At 36.7% G+C, this 16,104-nt stretch overlaps 1 protein-coding gene and 1 pseudogene across 19 annotated transcripts in view; both read right to left on the bottom strand.

The window, feature by feature from the left end:
- Nucleotides 1–16,104, bottom strand: part of WNK1 (WNK lysine deficient protein kinase 1) — a 132,587-nt gene that overhangs the window by 88,446 nt on the left and 28,037 nt on the right. The gene's annotated exons all lie outside the window — the stretch shown is intronic.
- LOC118614660 lies at nt 13,167–13,285 on the bottom strand (annotated as a pseudogene).

Raw genomic sequence — 16,104 nt, forward strand, 5'->3', positions numbered from 1 at the left:
GGAGGTGATGAAATGTTCTAAAATTGATTGTTATGATGGTTGCACTTTATTAAAAACCACTGAATTGCATACATTAAATGTGTTATGTGAATTACCTTTCAATAAAGCTGTTTTTAAAAATGCAATGACAAGTTAAAAATAATACAAACCATCATCAAATGGATTTAAGAACTGCCATATCTAGTCAAACCTATGGTCCCTCTAGTCCAGTGTTCTGTCTCAAATAGTGCCAGAAAAGCGCGCACGCGCACACACACAGAAAAGAAACAGTCCATTTCTGTTAGAAAGGATAATGTAGAATCCTAAAATCATACTGTCACTCAGTATGAACCTCTATTATCTAAAACTGTTATCAGCCTCTCTTTTCATTTGGAATAATTGGTTCCAATGTTTCTACTCACTGAAGAGAGAAACACTGTCCTTATTTTTGTCCTAAATTTACTATTTAGCTCTTTTGTGGGTGTCTTCTTAGTTTAATATATGACAGACCAATGTTTAATAATGAAGACCAATATGTATTATCATTTATAATTCTATTTACCTTTCAGGGTCATTCAACTGTGGTAAACTTTGCTTTATAAAGCTCTTCCATAAATAGCTAATAACTTGATATCTCAAGGGGTCCAAAAACCACAGAGAAATGGTCTGATTTATTCTTCATGAAACAGTTCTTTAATCATTTGGTGACAGTCATCACTGCCATCATTGCTAGGTCCCATAAAGATTTTATTCTCTAGATTTAGAGGGTTGGCTGATTGTGCTTTATTACTAAAAGTTTATTGCTTAGGTATAACAGGATGATATAGAGACATCATGGCTATAGTAGGATGATATACAGATGTCACAGCAGCTACCATGTGTTCGTTTACCAAGAACGAGATACCATTCTAAGGAGTCCATATGCAGTCTCATCTAACCTCTGTAATAACCCTAAAAGGTAAATGTTATCATTATCCTCCTTTTACAAAAGAAGAAAACGGAAGCTTAATGGCTAGCTGGTATTTGAATCCAAATTATTTTTTCTCAGAGTTCGACAGGACCTGATAAGATCTCCATGAGTTAAAGATTAAAAAAGTCACAGAACAATAAGTTGACAAAAATTTTTTTTTTCAACGTGAACATGTATTTGTGTAAATGTATGAAGAAGTGGAAGCACACACCTTTGGGCAAAGAAGTAAAAGCAGGAGGGTAAGGGCAAAAAAGAATTTTTAGGCTCTACTGTAAATATTTACATGTGGCTTTAATATTAAACAGTGCAAATGTGTTCCTATTCATGTTTTTTTCTTACAAGAATAGCAATACCACAAAAATGGAAAATATAGTTGTATTAATCAGAATACACATACTAGAGCATTTCTGTGACAAGCTCTCTCACCCTTAGACCTTTGTCCTCAGTCTACAACATACATATTCCCACCTCTCCCCCTTTATCCTCCAAAGAACTTCCTTGATAAGCTCTCTCACTTTTGGGGGACTAGGGGCAGGAGAACAGCAGTTTAGGTATTACACCAATATAATTAAGAAAGTTTCTGTCCTTAGGTCTAGGTGGAGAAAAGAGTAGGCAGGTACTCAGTTTGGTGTAATGGGAAATCCCTAAATTCCTCTCCATCATTGTAGGTACTCTAGCTTCAGGTCCTGAGTAGAATAAAACTTCTATTCCCCATTGAAGCCTAAAGGTGGGAGTGGGAAAACAGCTGAACCTTGAACAACATAGGTTTGAACTGCACAGGTCCACTTACATGTGAATTTTTTTCAATAAATACACAGTCGACCCTCCATATCTCTGGGTTTGCATCCTCAGGTTTGTATCCACAGATTCAACGAACCACAGATCAAAAACATATTTTCAATACGCAGTTGCAAATCCACAGATGAAGAGGGGAGACTTGAACATCTCCAGATTTTGGTATCTGCTGGGGTCCTGGAACCAATTCTCCCCACTCCCGGCCCCTGTGATGACCAACGGAAAACTGTAGTTAAGTTTTGGGGGAGTCAAATTTATATGGAGATTTTTCAACTGCAGGAAGGTCGATGGCCCTTACCCCATAGTTCAAGGGTCAAGTGCATCATAAAATGTTTAAAACCTAGACTAATAAATAACTTGTACTGCCATATGTATAAACATAAAAAGACTGAAAAAGCAAATGTCCTCACTCAATTTAAGATTAGAAATGGAGAGAAAATTATCAGGAAAGGATATATCAACCATATTAATACTAACTTTAAATACTTTCAGAACTACATCTTGAAGATAAGTTAGCTGTAAACACAATTTTATCTGTTCTCCTCAATATCACAAAGTAAATCATTAATAAATACTTGATGAACTAAAATAGCTTACCATGTTAGGGTGACAAGTTAAAAATGAAATGTAACCTTAAAAAATAAAAAGCTCTCTTAAGCACAGTATCTCTTGTATCAAGTATAAACTTAAACCAGGAATTACAGAAAAGCACAGTTCTAAGTTTTAGATATATTAAGAACTATGTTGTACATAACGCTGTCATCGCATGTTACAAAGAATCAATGTTTATAAAAGCATTCTGATATAGTTAAAATTTTGTGTATATACATGAAAATTTCCAGATGGGCCTTACTATTCATATAGTAATTATCTTTTTCTTTGTTACAAAGAAATCTTTATATACATTCACTTAAAAAAAATCTGTTACTGACACTTCAATTTTTTTCCCAAGTGTGCTACATAATTATTATATGCTGTGGTACTAGGACATCCACAAAATTTACAATAACCGACCAATCCTAACAAAAGCAGTTTTACACCTCTTTAAAAAATATCAGGCTCTCTTAGGTTTAAAAAGATCTTAATACAGTTGTCCATAGAATCTTAATATAGTACACTTCCCTTAGTTTTCCACTGGAGCTACAATTCATTTCCTTAAAAAAATCTAACTTCTAAACCTAGCTCTATTAGCCAAATAATCTGGAGAAAATTATTTAATCTTTTTGTATTTCTACAACTTCATCTCTAAACTTAGAAGAACAAGATTAGGCAGAGAGAATCAAAAGATGTACTTAAGTTCCAGTCCAAAAAAAAAAAAAAAATGGAAGAATTTAAAGATAGGGAACAAGTGGGAGGAAAAGAAAAAAGCAGAAGGAGGGAGGGAGAGGGGAAGGGAAGAAAAAAGGGAGAAGGAGAGGAAGAGAGACAGAATGAAAACTAAAAAAAACAACACTTAGGATGTAAACTTATATTTCACAGTGTGTAGCAGTTTCTTATAAGGCCTTTGTCTCACATAAATGTTTCATTCAACTAAACCAGTTGTTGCATGTTCCTTTCAAATAAGTCCATGACACAGCTTTTACATACACATACATAAACTATCAAGATAGATTCCTAGGGAAATACATTAGGCATGTTTACTATTCTTAAAAAGGAAAAAACAAGAGAGGGAAAAAAAAATGGTGTAGACGATAGAGGCTCTGTTCATCCCTCTGGTGACCAAATCAAAGTTCTGATGGAAACAAGGAGCAGCAGCAAGGAAAAATGGCCTACAATCTAGACGAACAAGCCATGTAACTAGGGAGAAGTTCAAGAAAACACCCTGCAATGGCAGAAGGTATGACGGGCAAGCACCGGGTACTACTGAGATTAAGGCTGAGGTAGCGGCAGACGCCTCTCAAAGGGGCCGCATCCTCGAGCAGATTTCCATGGTGACCAACCTGCACGCAGGGGGCACCAGGGACTTACATCGTGGGAGTGAGGGCTTAGGAGAGATTGGTGGGTACAGAAGTGCCGGTGGTATCCACTGTTCTCTGTTGAGCCCTCCCTGCTACCAGTGTGCAGACACAGCGCTGCCACAGCCCTGACATCATCACACTGGATTAACAGAGGTCACTCCACCCAGAGGATTCCCTGAACCCCACTGCCACCCCCCCACCTCCCCATCCCCCGACTCCCCACCAACTTGCAGCTCCACCCAAGCCACACCCAGGTATATCCTCAGCAAGTCAGGTGCTCCTTGCTGGGCTCACACTGGAAGCAGCTGGCCTCAGTTTCTGGTGTGGCCTTTTGAGACAACTATAAGCACAGCATCTGTGGATTGCCTGCTGAATCTTAACAGGTGGCCCTGGAGGAACACAGGCTGGGGCTAACTTTGGCCTGCAGCTGAACCCCTCTCAGGACTGTGCCACTGGATACCTGCCATACCAAAAGCTGCACTAATAAGACCAGGAGACTTAGGAGCTTTGCTTAGTACACAGAAACAGACATGGAAAGGCAGCCAAAATGGGAAGACAAAGAAGCAGAAACCATATGAGAGAACAGAACAGAGATCCAGATATAATGGAGTCAAGTAATCCAACAGATGCAGAGTTCAAACCACTAGCTATAAAGATGCTCAATGAACTTTGGGTACACGTAGATAAATGTGGTGAGAACTTCAACAAAGAGATAAAAATGCAAACAGAAATTATAAAAGGGAACCCGTCAGAAATGAAGAACACATTATCTGAGATGAGAAGTACATTAAATAGAATAGACAAAGGAATAAACAAAGTGAATAAAGAAGAGGATCAAATGCCCTATTTTGAGGACAGGAAAGCCAATCAGGACACTCAATCAGAATGGCAAGAAAAAAGATGCCACGACTATAAAAATTATTTAAGGAGGATATGGGACACAATTAAGGGTCCAAATAGTCATCTGATTGTGTAACTGAAGAAAATCAAGATGTTGAACAGCTGTTTGAAGAAATAATGATGAAAAACTTCTCTAACCTGGTGAAGAAAATGGACATAAAACCCCAGGAAGCTCAGAGAATCCAAAAAAACTAGGATCCAAAGAGGCCCACACCAAGACACATCATAATTTAAATGCCAAAGATTAAATACAAAGAAGGAATATTAAAAGCAGCAAGAGAAAAGCAAATAGTTACTTATAAGGGAGCACCCACAAGACTGGCAGCTGATTTCTGAAAAGAAACTATGCAGGACAGAGAAGGGCTTGGCAAAAAGTATTCGACAGGATTTACAACCAAGAATAATTTATCCAGCAAAGCTATCATTTATAGTTGAAGGACAGATAATGAGCTTCCCAGACAAAAATAAGCTAAAATAATTTATCACCACCAAGCCAGTACAACAAGAAATGTTGGTGGGACTTAAAGCTTTTAGAAGAAAAAACATGTATCAAAAACAGGAATAAAAAATGGTAACAACTACATTCCTATCAATAAGTACCTCAAATGGAAAAGAATTAGGTGTTCCAACCAAAAGATAGAGTGGCTGAAAGAATAAGAAAACCAAGACCTGTATATATGAAAAGGAAGGGGCTGGAAAAAGATATTGCTTTGATGGACCTAGAAGGTATTAAGTCAGATAGAGAAAGATTAACATATATGACTTCATTTATATGCAGTATCTAAGAAATAAAAAGAAAAAACTAATCAAAAACATTCACAAATAGAGTGGACAATTTGGTGTTGGACAGAAGGAGGGGGTTTGGGAGAATGTGGTGAAGGGCTAAAGAAGTACAAATTAGCAGCTGATGGATGGTTATGGGGATGGGGATCACAGCATAGAGAATGCAGTTAGCATTAATACGTTGGCTAGGTGGACGGTCAGGGGAGGGAAGGAGCAATTAGGGGAACTGTTTTATATAGATGTCTAACCAATATACTGTATACTTGAAACTAAATTAAAAAATAACTTGCTAAAAAAGAAAAACAAAAGCAGCATGGCTCAGAAGAATACGCAACAGTATTACTACTAATTTCTCCTTGTCCACAAAACTCAGGTTAGAAATCACTTTATCTAAAAAGTTGTTTCCTACTCTACTTCCTCTCCATTCCTCAAGATTGAGTTAAGTAGCAGGCACTGCCAATTGTTTATTGGCCATTCTCAAACCTCCTTCAGCTTGCTAACCACAATCATTTATTTGGTTCAAATAGCAATCCTTACTAGAAGAAAGGCAGGACCCATCTCCAGTCCAAGGGAATAAATGATGACTGCCCTCAGCCAATAATAGAGGCCTCATTTTCAGTACTTGATTTAGGCATGGGCATGTGACCACAACTCCTGCCAGCGAGACATGAGACAACCCAAAAGAAACCCTTTCTTCTGCAGCTGAATGCTATGCAGGATCTATGTAATGTTTGAGAATGAGACAATTAGGGGCATTAGTCTGAAATATAGGCTGAGTGTAACAAAAAAGATCTTTAATGACATAATTAAATCAACCCACTGGAAATGCCCTACGTTTTAAGAGAGAGTATTAATCTTTATTGAATAAGGCTGAATTTTCTGTTACCTGCAGCTAAAAACATTCAGAAAACTCTGTGCTTTCAGAACATACTTTTTCAAAGCAAAAATATCACAGAAAATACTATCAAAGGGCTTTTCACAAAAACTACTTCCAACATAAATGGTTTCTTGCTCTTCGCAGAGTTTAAGCTGAGGGTATATTCTCAATATGTGTTCTCTGAATAACAGTGTTAGTCTAAGTGTGTAAGGTAGGAAGGAAGTGAAGCTAGAAAAGTTGGTTAGACCAAGACTAAAAACCTGAACAAGTTAAAGAATTCAGACTTTATCTTATGATAGACCAGGATCTCACAAAATGGTGTCACACAGAACACTGCATATTAAAAGACATATCGAGAATATGAAATGTATTTGGAAAATATTGGTAAAACTAAGTTAAACAGGTTTCTACAATGCAGGATTTATGAACCTACAATATGCAATACACATTCTCAACTCCCAAATCTTAGGAAAATGTAACTTAAAGCAATGGAAAGTAACATGAACATTGTTTTGTTTCATAAAAACAAATCCAGTGACAGTACAGGAAATGAAAGACTTGCATTATGATTGAGTGGGGTAGTATGGGTACACGCAAAGAGAGGTAACACAGCTGGATGCTGAACAGTTAGATTATCAAAATATCAAGATGAGATAATGGCCTAAATTAAGACAATAGATTGAGATGAAAGGAGACAACAGAAAAGAGAAAAATTTCTGAGGTAGAAAAGACAGTTTAATGAAATGGAAAGAAGAGAGTTGAGCTATAACCATACAGTTTCTACCTCAAGGAAATGGAAGGCAAAAGCGATACCAATAACTTGAGCACTAAATAAAGAAAACTAATATAGGTTAAACAGGCGACAGAATCTAAATTTTATGACTAGTAGTGTGCATCATTTACCAATGTATTTCTATTGCAATTTCAGTACCCTATCCTTCACCACTGACTGCACCAACAAAAGATGTAATAAAAGCTCAGTATTCTCTTTCATTGTTCAAATTGAAGGGAGCATGTGGTCTTCAAACCTGAGGATTCAACTAATAAGTATTCCCATTGAAACTTATAATCAAAGGTTAAAGACTACACAACTATTCACATTACAGGTACCAAACAGATGTACAGCATTTAATGTTGATTTCATACATTTAAAAATAGGTTTCTCTTCCATATGTAATGCATTTTAGGTATCAGCTTTTGCAGGCTATTCTAGAAACAATAATTTCTAGTATTAGCATTATAGGCCTTTTTCATTTCGAAGTCAACAAATGACCCACGAACTTTTAGAATATGATGCATGCATAAATTGATCTCATATTAGCAAGGTATAACTATAAATTATATTTTACTAAAAATCTAAATAATGCTTAATTTCCACGTAGTATAATTATACACAGTAACATTTATTTATTTTTTTAATTTCAAGAGGCTGGTGGGCAAGGACAATCTCTCCTGAAACAATAGGCCCACCACCTATGATGGTATTATGTGTCAACTTGGCTATAGGTCCCATTTATTCAATCAAACACTAATCTAGATGTTGCTGTAAAGGTATTTTGTAGACGTGGTTAATATCTATACTCAGTTGACTTTACGTAAAGGAGACTATCCCCTTCTTCAATTATTTGAAAGTCAATAAGAGCAAAACTGAGCTTTCTGAGGAAGAAGAAATTCTGTCTCAGAACTTCAGAATTTCAGAATTTTGCAGTATCAGGGCCTGCAAAAGTTTCCAACCTAATGGCTTGCCCTTCCCCCCAAGGATCATATAAGCTGATTCTTTAAAATGAAATAAATCTATAATATGTGATATTATGACTTATAAGGAGAAATATTTATTTGGCATAGAGCTCCTAAAATCCTTGGAATTTCCTAAGTGATGAGAACAATTTAAAAAGTGTCTTTAGTTATGATAACGAGTTGACTTTGGAAAACGTCTAGGTAACCTAAGGATGGTGGCTGATTACTAGGGGATCCACCCATGTGATTAAAATGTTGGAACTTTCAATGTTACCCCCCCCCCCAACTTCCTGGGGAGGGGAGAAGGGCTGGAGATTGTGCTCAATCATCAATGGCCAATGATTTAATCAATCATGCCTATGTAATAAAGCCTCCATAAATACCCAAAAGGACTAGGTTTGGAGAGTTTCTGGATTGGTGAACATGTGGAGATGTGGGGAGAATGGCACCCTGGAGAGGGCATCGAAGCACATTAGCTTGCCTTATGCATCTCTTCCATATGGCTGTTCCTGACTTAACAGCCTTTATAATAAACTGTCAACATGGTAAATGTTCTCCGCCACATTAATTAAACTCAAAGAAGGGGTCAATGAAACATCTGATTTACAGTTAGCCGGTCAGAAGCACAGATAACAAACTGGACTTGCCACTGGCAACTGAAATGGGAGTGGGAACAGTTTTGTGGGACTGAGACTTAACTTGTGAGATCTGACACTATCTCTAGGTTGTCAGTGTCAGAACTGAGTTGAATTGTAGGACACCCAGGTGGTAAATGTTCTCTGCCACATTAATTAAATTCAAAGAAGGGGTCAATGAAACATCTGATCTACAGTCAGCTGGTCAGAAGCACAGATAACAATCTGTGTTAATTGCCTTGTGGTGTGGAGAAAACATACACACAATAAATGTCTCCTGTTAGTTACATTTCTCTGGAGAACCCTGATACACTATCCCCCACACCCAAATTAAACACACACACACACACACACACACACAATATGTTGTTAAAGCATTCAGTTACCTACGACACCACTATTCCATCCAAGATGTTAACATTTTGTGGTTGAACCTGTTCAGAGGTTGAAGAAGAAATAGAAAGAAAAACAGAAGGAATACACAAAAATCAAAATAAAAGAAATGAATAGAAAACTTAGCTGAACAGAAGACAGATTTGAGTTTTTACTACTAGAGCAGCCCACACACATTACAGAACAATGAAAACAGAATTGTAAAAAGGATAAAGATGAATCTCTTAAAACACTACAGAAAGCAAATACAAAGAACCAGGTAAGCATCAACCACTGGAACCCACAAGAACTAAGCTAATTAACATAGTTTCAAGGTTTTGTTAATAACTGACACCTAATAATAATAAGTAACATTTACTGAGTCCTTACTATGCGTCAGGTCCTGTTTTAGTGCTTTACATACACTAACACAGTTAAACTGTGAGGTAGGTTACTGTTAATGTCTTCTCTCTTGAAAAGTAGCCAAGCCAAGCCAAGTCAAGCCAAGATCCAAGCAAAAGCTGTCTCGGTCTACAGTCTGTACTCTTTTCATTACACAATACCACCTAAGAAATAAAAATAGTATTATTTTTAAAAATTAACAAGTTCTAAAGTTAGATTTCAAAATAAATTTTAAGGTAATCACTTGAATGAATATATAACCAACAGATCACTACGGATAAAAATGCATAAAGAAAATCAGGCAAAAGAAAGAAAAAGCAGGGGACAGGATTCAAGATGGCATAGAAGGTAAAGGCTGTACCTGCCTCCTCTAGCAACTACACCAAAAGTATAACAAACTACAGAGCAACCAGTACATGGAGTTGCCAGAGGTCTGACTGAACAGAAACCCTTCAACTAGGTCACCTCAAATAACAGGTCACATCAAAACGATAAGTGGGGCAGAGATGCGAAATGTCTGGGTCCCACAATCGCATGTGGTGGTCAAGAATAGGGAGGTTATCTTGGCTGTAGAGCCCCCTTCCCTACTTGAAGAATAAAGGGTCGCAGCCACACACTAGGCTCCCCAGCTCAGGGTTCCAGTACCGGGAAGAGAAGTCCCCACAACTTCTGGCTATGAAAACCAGCAGAGGTCGCCATCGAGTGAGACAGGGCTGTGGGAAGCAGAGACCTTCCTCTTACCAAGGGCCCACACCCGGACTTACTCACTGATAGACTCACTCTGAGTTCCAGTGCTGGGGCAGCTGCTTGAAGGCACAAGGGACTTAAGGGGAGGCTATTGGACTTCAGCGCAAGGGCTGGAGAGGCAGTTTGTTCAGGGATAGAGGTGCAAGCAGAAGCCATTGTTCCTTTGTTGAGCCCTACCCCTTCCCAGCCTGCTGACTCAGACGCCATCAACCTAGATAATACGGGTCACTCCACCCAGGAAATTTCCTGAGACTCCACCTCTCCCAACTTGTGGGCCCACCCAAGTCATTTCCAGTGGTTTACTCCATACAAACGAGCTCTCTTGGCTCCTGCTGCAACCTTTCATAAAATCTCTCAAAGGCTCACGAAACCCAAAGAAGCAGCATCTGGCCTCAGCGTGCTCTGTATCTCTTGCTGAGCAGCCCCCAAACCCTGCACTAGGCATCTATAAGCTCAGCATGGGTGGCAGCCATATGTGGATTGCTTTGTGACTATTACGAGGTGGCCCTGGAGGTACACAGGCTGTGGCTAAACTTGGTCTGAAGCTGAACTCCTCTCAGGTCAGTGCCAAGGGGCCTCACAGCACACCTACTACATAAAGTCACTCTACTAAGACTGGGAGACTTAGGAGCCCTATCTACTACATGGAAACAGACATAGGAAGGCAGCCAAAATGGGGAGAGACAAAGAAACACGCCCCACTTGAAATAATAGAACAAAGCTTCAGAAAAAGAATTCACCAAAATGGAGACAAGCGATATACCAGATGCAGAGTTCAAAACACTGGTTATATAAGGATAGGGGAAGAGTAGATGAACTCAGTGAGAACTTTAACAGAGATAAAAAACACAAAAGTGGAGATGGAAATTATAAAAGAGAACCAGTAAGAAATGAAGAATACAATATCTGAGATGAAGAGTATATTAGAGGAAATCAACAGAGTGGATGAAACCCAATCAGAACAGCAATAAGAAAAAAGAATTGAAAAAAATGACGATAATATAAGGAGCCTATAGGATAACATCGAACGTAACAACATTTGCCTCATAATGTACCAGGAGGAGAAGAGAGAGACAGAAATCAAGAAATTCAAAACCTATTTGAAGAAATAATAATGGAAAACTTCCATAACCTAGTGAAGGAAATAGACATACAACCCCAGGAAGCTCAGAGTCCCAAAAAACCAGGAACCCAAAGAGGCCCCCACCAAGACACATCATAATTACAATGCTAGAGGTTAAATACAAAGAGGGTATCTTAAAAGTAGCAAGAGAAAAACAGGTAGTTACTTGTAAGGGAACACCCAAAGACTGGCAGCTGATTTCTCAAAAGAAACTATGCAGGACAAAAGGGCTTGGTAAAAAATATTCAGAGTGATGAAAATCAAGGATCTATAACCAAGATTATTCAATCCAGCAAAGCTATCACTTAGAATCAGAGGGCAGATAAACAGCTTCCCAGACGAGAAAAAGCTAAAGGAGTTCATCATCACCAACCCGGGATTACAGGAAATGTTGGAGGCACTTCTTCAGAAAGAAGAAAAAAATGCAGCAAAAATATGAATAAAGAATGGCAATAACTACATATCTATTAACAAGTACTTCAAATGAAAAAGGATTAAGTGCTCAAGTGCTCAAAGATAGCTGAATGGATAGGAAAACAAGACCCCTTACGTATGCTGCCTACAAGAGACTCACTTTAGATTAAAAGACACTTACAGACTAAAAATTAAGGGGATGAGGAAAGATACTGCAAGATGAACCTAGAATTAGTGTGTTGAGTGGAATAAGCCAGATAGAGGAAGACAAATGCCATATGATTGCATGTACATGTGGAATCTAAAGAACAAAACAAACAAACAGAAACAAACTCATAGATACAGAGAACATTCTGAGGATTATCAGATGGGAAGAAGGTTGACAGGGTTGGTCAAAAGTGGGGAGGAGATTAAGAAGTAAAAATTGGTGGTTACTAATAGTCATGGAGATAGTACAGCATAAGGAATATAGCCAATAATATTGTAATAACTATGTATGATGTAAGAGAGGTACTAGATTTATTGGGGTAATCACTTTATGAGGTATATAGAAGTCTAATCACTATGTTGTATACCTGAAACTAATATACTATTGTATGCAAACTATAATTGAAAAATAAAAATCATTATTTTTTAAAAAGGCAAAAATAGAATATAGAAAGCTGGAAGACGAACTCCAAACATATCAATTATCATTATAAATGATAAATGTGAATAGGTTAAAGTTCTCTATTTAAAAGAAACCTTTGGAACAGGCTTTTTTTCCCTTTTAAATCTAGCTAAGTGTTTTTTATAAGAAATACATCTAAATTAAAATAGAGGAAGGAAGAAGATACAGGAATATATGAGATAAATGCTTATAAAAGAATGACTACATAAAAAACTGAATTTAAGTAAAAAAAAGAATTTGAGACAATGCATGTCTTATATTGATGAAAGGTATAATTACTCCAGTATATTAAGTCCTCACTTAATGTAGCCAATAGGTTCTGCACTTTAAGTGAAACGACAACATTAACAAGAGCAATTTTACCATAGGCTAATTGATATAAACAAGAGTTAAGTTCCTGTGGCATCTAATCAACATTATAACAAAACAACATTGAACAAGATGATGCTTTTCAAGGACCTTCTATATAACATTCACACATTTAACCCAGCCTAAATATAAAGCAATAAATATATACGTACTATATAATACCAAAACTGTTACAAATACAAAAAGAAACTGATAAATTCACAATTATTTTATAGGGCTGATACATGTTTCTCAAATATTAACTAATCAAAGCAAGAATGTATGGAATTTAAGTAATAAGATGAACAAATATAAAACATTTCCCCCTTAATAGAGAACATACTATTTTCGAATGACCACAGAACATTTTTTTTTTTTAGATGAGACAACCCCTGGTTAACCTCACAGATTACAAGGACCTTGTCATCTTACAATCCCTTATTTTTTTATTTTTTCCGCCTACAGCACCTGGTCTTCCTAGGTGGTCTCCCATCCAAGTACTAACCAGGCCCGGCCCTGCTTAGCTTCTGAGATCAGACGGGATTGAGCTAGTTCAGGGTGGCATGGCCATAGAGAACTTCAGTTTTTAAAATACCAACATATCAGGCCATAAGCAGTTTTAATAAAATCTCTAAAGTATAAATCATATAACCCAATCCATAAACTAACCTCTGGCCATGTGCAATAAAACTAGGAATCTCACTAGTGTAAATGGAAAGATCTAAAGTTACTGACATCTGGGTTCCAAAAGATTCTGAACAATCAGTCCTGTCAGATCAGTGAGGCCCACAGTAAACAAGCACCAGCCATTATTAAACTTTTGAATTTCTCAACACCCAACTCAAATACCAGCAGACAGTCAAGGCTCATAGAGAAACTAAAATCAAAAAGCTGAAGCTGTGCAAGGAATTGAAAACTTAAAGAAGAAAGGAAAAATAGGCATCATTTTGTTTCATGTATATAAGAGTTTCTCATTTTAAAGATCTCTTGGAAGTTAAAAATTAAAGCAAAAATGAAACTCAACAGTATGGTCAAGCCAAGAGTTTGTTTCCAAGAAGTCTTGAGAATGGAACTAAAAAAACATAAAACTGTGAATAACAGGAGAAAAAAGATAAGGAAATTAGACCATTTGGTTTAGGAGAAACAACTTATATATAACAGGAGTTTCAGAAGAAGCAATAGAGAAAATACAGGGTAAGAAATAAAAGCAACAGAAGGAAAATTCTGAACTAATGGCTAATGAATTTCCAGATACAAATAGCCATGATGGAAAAAAAGACTCAAACCAAGGCACATCACTGCAAAGCTTTGAAACACTGAGGACAAGTAGAAAAACCTAAAACATTCCAGAGGAAAACAATTGGTTATAGGGGACAGAGAATCCTACTAGCATCAGACTTTAACAACAAGAGAAGTTAGGAGAAAATAGAGCAATGCCTTTAAAATTCTCAAGAAAAATGATTTTCATCTAGAATTCAGTATCCAAATTACCAATTGAGGGGAGTAAAAGTAAGGTGAAGAAAGATATTTTCAGAAATGCAAGGTCTCAAAAAATATTTATCTCCCAATGTCCTTCTCAAACGACTATAAAGGTTTACTTTCAAATATGAGGGAGGACACCAGGAGAGAGAAGAAAATGGGGTTTAGGAATAGAATCCAACATTAACCAAAGATATAAATAATTCCCACAGTGAGTAAAAGGAGACCACTAACCTGGGCATCAACCTAGAAAGCAACTCGTACTTATTAGTGAAGGTTAGAAGTTAACAGAGGCATCTACAAAATGGAAGAATACCCAGCAGCTTCAGTGTATTGACAGATTTAAATAGCTGGGAGAAGAATTTAAGAGAAAAAATATAATAAATACATAGAAAACAAAGCAAAAATGCAAACTCTGACCCCCTAGAAAGCAAAAGGTTGCACGATAAAGAGTAATCATATTATTAGGCTCAGCTTTATACAGTACTTACAGTCGCATGAAATATTTCCATTTCTTTGGAGAAGTGACAGAGGAAAAGTATGCATGGAGGATGTGAGAGTTAATGCATTGTGAGAATCAAAAGATAATGTTGAAAACTGAAAAACCAATAAAATCCAGTATTAGTATATCATGTAGTATATGGGAGTAAATACCAAAAGAAATAGCTTAAAAAAAAAATTGAAAGTAGGTACCTCTTGGAACTAGGAAGAAAGTGAAAAGATAACCTAGGAACCACTATTTTTTGTAATAAGCTTCACAGAACTATTTACCTCTTCAAATTATATGAATACAAAACCTATCATAAAACTTAAAACTTAATAAATGTGCATACCCAGTTACCCAGCAATTCTGCTACAGGTATCCGTCTTGTATTAATATGTTTGCACTAAGCAAGGATGCCTAATATATTGCTTACACTGTTCAGTACAGTATAAACTGGAATACAGGCACACTTTGTTTTGTTGTACTTCACTTTATTGTGCTTCACAGGTGTTGTAGCTTTTACAAAGTAAAGGCAAGCTACTCCAACAACAAAAATATTACAACTTGTTTTATTGTGGTACTAGCTATATTACAGTGGTCTGGAACCAACACAATGTTTCTGAGATTTGCCTGTACATAGCCTAAATATCCCTCAAAAAAGAAATTAAATAATTTATGAAACAGTTATACTATAAAAACTGTGAAACTGTCAAAACAATCTAAGTGCCCATTAATAGACGACTGTATAAAGAAGTGGTACATATATACAATGGAATATTACTCATTCATTAAAAAAATGAAATCTTACCATTTGCAACAATACAGATAGACCCTGAGGGTATGTTAAGTGAAATAAATCAAAGATTTCATTTAAATGTGGAATCTAAAGAACAAAATAAATGAACAAACAAAATGAAAACAGACTCATAGATATAGAGAACAAACTGGTGATCACCAGGTGGGAGGGGGGTTGAGGGGCTGAGTGAAAAAGGTGAAGGGATTAGAAGTACAACCTGGTAGTTACAAAATAGTCAAGGAGATATAAAATATAGCCTAGGGCATGTAGTCAATAATATTGTGATAACCATGTATAGTGCCAGGTGGGTACTAAACCAATTGAGGGAATCACTTCGTAAATTACATAAATGTCTACAATGATGCCATACACCTGAAACTAATATAAAATATAAAATAATTCTGACTGTCAACTCTAATTGGAAAATAAACATATTTTAAAAAGCTGTGAAACTATCAAAGAGACTAATATCAGTGTGATGCAGAATATTATCAGTTTAAAATTTGGGCAGGGAGGGGCAGTGACAACAATATTTCAACTTTTGCAAAAGGTTATTAATTCGAGTAAAAGTCCACTGGTGACTGCTAATGCATATAGGGTTTCTTTTGGGGTAATAAAAATGTTTCAAAATTGAC

This window comes from Rousettus aegyptiacus, unplaced genomic scaffold (genome assembly GCF_014176215.1).
Source record: "Rousettus aegyptiacus isolate mRouAeg1 unplaced genomic scaffold, mRouAeg1.p scaffold_m13_p_2, whole genome shotgun sequence".
NCBI lineage: Eukaryota > Metazoa > Chordata > Mammalia > Chiroptera > Pteropodidae > Rousettus > Rousettus aegyptiacus.